The sequence below is a fragment of the Pavona decussata genome, unplaced genomic scaffold (assembly GCF_977016875.1).
Source record: "Pavona decussata unplaced genomic scaffold, jaPavDecu1.1 SCAFFOLD_2329, whole genome shotgun sequence".
Classification (NCBI taxonomy): domain Eukaryota; kingdom Metazoa; phylum Cnidaria; class Anthozoa; order Scleractinia; family Agariciidae; genus Pavona; species Pavona decussata.
The window spans coordinates 17,501-20,667 of NW_028146199.1; the positions used below are offsets into that span (position 1 = coordinate 17,501).

A 3,167-nucleotide genomic window follows, 5' to 3' on the forward strand; every position below is an offset into this window, starting at 1 on the left:
AGCGCAAGGCCGTGCGATTCGATCAGTTACTATGAATCACCAAATGACCGGGCAGAACCCGCATTGGTTTTTAATCTAATAAATACATCCCTTCCAGAAGTCGGGACTTTTCGCATGTATTAGCTCTAGAATTACTACGGTTATCCAAGTAGTAATGGTACAATCAAATAAACGATAACTGATTTAATGAGCCATTCGCAGTTTCACAGTACAAGTGCTTATACTTAGACATGCATGGCTTAATCTTTGAGACAAGCATATGACTACTGGCAGGATCAACCAGGTAACTATCCACCGCAGGGAACAGAAGTTCCTTGCTAAGCGGCCCCCTCCGCAGAGGGAGAGCAAGCTTTCTTAGATTTTGCCTCCACGGGGGGAACCCATGAGCCAAACGGACCACACGGTCCCTCGGTCAAGGGAAACCCCGTCTTGTTTGCCACGTCTTTCTCACAACTGACCCGTGCACAGTTCAGGCATACCTGTCAGACTCGCCAAGCGAGCTGAAGGAAGGCAAGAAAAGTGCTTCTGCGAAGGAAAATATCCTCCTGCTCTTTTGTCTCTATCATTAGCCAAAGGCTAGCGTACACAACTTCCATCTACACTCTGCCTGCCACTACAGTGACAATGCTTTCGGGCATCATCTTTTCCCTCCTTCGAAAGGAAAGCTACAAGCCCAACTTTCCTTGCCCGTTAGTCAATTCTGCCCTCTATTTCTCCGCCTTGCCGCCGTGGAACATAAGGGACAGGGTTTACTAGCCAGCTCCTCTCGGAACCTTTGCGACCAACCTGCCCACACTATAACCCCCAAACGCTAATAAGGAGACTGCATGATATGGTAGACAGAAAATAAAAACGCGAAAAAAATGAAATTTTGAAAATCGAACCCACAACCAGCCAAATCGTTTGTAAGTCATGCCAAATGACTGGTGACATCTTAAAAACCCATTGAAGCCACAACATCCCATAATTTCACGCTTTTAAAGATTTGTCACTATACGCACTGTAAGTACCTCACTAATTCTCACCTCAGATTTTACGGGAACATGTTCAAATTTTAACACGCCTCTCAGCACGACCAATTACATTAAAATTCATCGCAAAAGTCAGAATTCTCCAATTTTTGAAAAATTCACTATATTCACTGTAAGTACCTCGCTAGACAGTGGAGACCTCAGATTTTACGGGAACATGATCAACTTTCGACACACCTCTCAGCACGAGCAGTTACATAGAAATCCATCAGGAAAGTCGTGCTGTGAAGAGGTCTTTCGACTAAGAAAAATGGTGGTGTGAGGAGGAGTCACCTAAATCAGAGAAAAATACTCTTATAGGAGACTGCTACGAAAGACATTTCTGAGTCCACTGGCCCTAGTCCCCTAATAAGTGTATTTCTGTTTGTTTAAGAAGGTCCTCCTGACATCACCAATCTTCTGTCTTCAATCCTAACCCCAACGTTAACCCTAACGCTAACCCTAACCCTACCTCCCTCAGGGGCAGTTCTATGGTTATGATCCCACGGTAGGCAGAAAAACTATCCCAATCTAGGTTTTCTTGTATGCTGACTCCATTTTAAATGCTTTTACTTGAGTCTGACAAAGGCAAAGCCAAATACTCACCCCTATATGGACGGGGAAGCAAAGTGCGGATTTTGGTAGGTCGGCATTTTCAATCAGGAATGTTGCCATTCGAAAGAGCGTCCAAAAAACTTGGTTGGGACACATTTATTTTAGAAATTAGCGACCTAACCAGAAGTGCACTTTTTGGTGGGCCTACCCTACCCCCCTCAGGAGCAGTTCTATGGTTATAATACCACGGAAGGCACAAAACCTATCCCAAACTAGGTTTTCTTGTATGCTGATTCCATTTTCAATGTGTTTTCCTTGACTCTGACGAAAGCAAAGCCAAATACTCACCCCTATATGGACGGGGAAGCAAAGTGCGGATTTTGGTAGGTCGGCATTTTCAATCAGGAATGTTGCCATTCGAAAGAGCGTCCAAAAAAACTTGGTTGGGACACATTTATTTTAGAAATTAGCGACCTAACCAGAAGTGCACTTTTTGGTGGGCCTACCCTACCCCCCTCAGGAGCAGTTCTATGGTTATAATACCACGGAAGGCACAAAACCTATCCCAAACTAGGTTTTCTTGTATGCTGATTCCATTTTCAATGTGTTTCCTTGACTCTGACGGAAGCAAAGTCAATACTCACCTCTATATGGACGGGGAAGCAAAGTGCGGATTTTGGTAGGTCGCCATTTTCAATCGGGAATGTTGCCATTCGAAAGAGCGTCTAAAAGAACTTGGCTGGAACACATTTTTGCTATAAATTGTTGACCTAAGTATATAAGCAAGTATATAAGCAAATACTCGTTACATAGCATAAATAGCCTCTAAACACCCGAAAAACCTCTCCAAATATCATTTAAACCTTTTTCCTAACCCTAACACTTACCCTAACCCTAACCCTAACCCCATTTCAAACCCTAATTCTAAGTCAGAGGTCCTCCTCACACCACCAATTTTTTTGGTAGGTCAAAAGACCTCCCCACACCACAGAATTTTCGAAGTCGAGGTCCTTCTCATACCAAACAATTTTTCTAAGAGTTTTTCTAAAATTTTGAGGACTTTTCACTTAGAAAAGAATTGGGTTTTGTGGTGGACCTTTCAGTTACAAAATATTAAATTGTGTGAGGAGGACTTTTGACTTTGAAAATATTTTGTGGTGTGAGGAGGACCTTTGACTTAAAAAATATTTCATGGTGTGAGGGAGGACTTTTGACCTTGTCAAAAAAAAGATGTGATACAAATCTTAGAACAAAGGCTTAATCTCAGAAGATCGTAGCAACAAGGCTACTCTACAACTTACAATACCCCGTTCTTTATTTAAGTCGTCTGCAAAGGATTTATCTCCAGAAACGTTAGAATTTGCTAGCGGCAGTGCCTTGGAGCTTTTGTCCCCCTTGGCACTTTGGGACGCATGAGGGCCGAAACCCTCTATTCTGGTTCGCCTAAAGTTCTCTGGAGGTAATCATCGTTGCTTTCTAGCACGGATTCTGACTTAGAGGCGTTCAGTCATAATCCAACAGATGGTAGCTTCGCACCATTGTCTTTTCAGGCAAGTGCAAATGCCAATTGTCTGAATCTGCGGTTCCTCTCGTACTGAGCAG

General features: G+C 43.2%; 1 non-coding gene across 1 annotated transcript in view; it reads right to left on the minus strand.

Moving 5' to 3' along the window:
* Positions 1-286, minus strand: part of LOC146447412 (small subunit ribosomal RNA) — a 1,800-nt gene extending 1,514 nt beyond the window's left edge. Inside the window, exon 1 of the ribosomal RNA XR_014861885.1 lies at positions 1-286. This exon is cut by the window's left edge and continues 1,514 nt beyond it. This is a non-coding gene — a ribosomal RNA (small subunit ribosomal RNA).
* Positions 287-3,167: the final 2,881 nt, after the last annotated feature.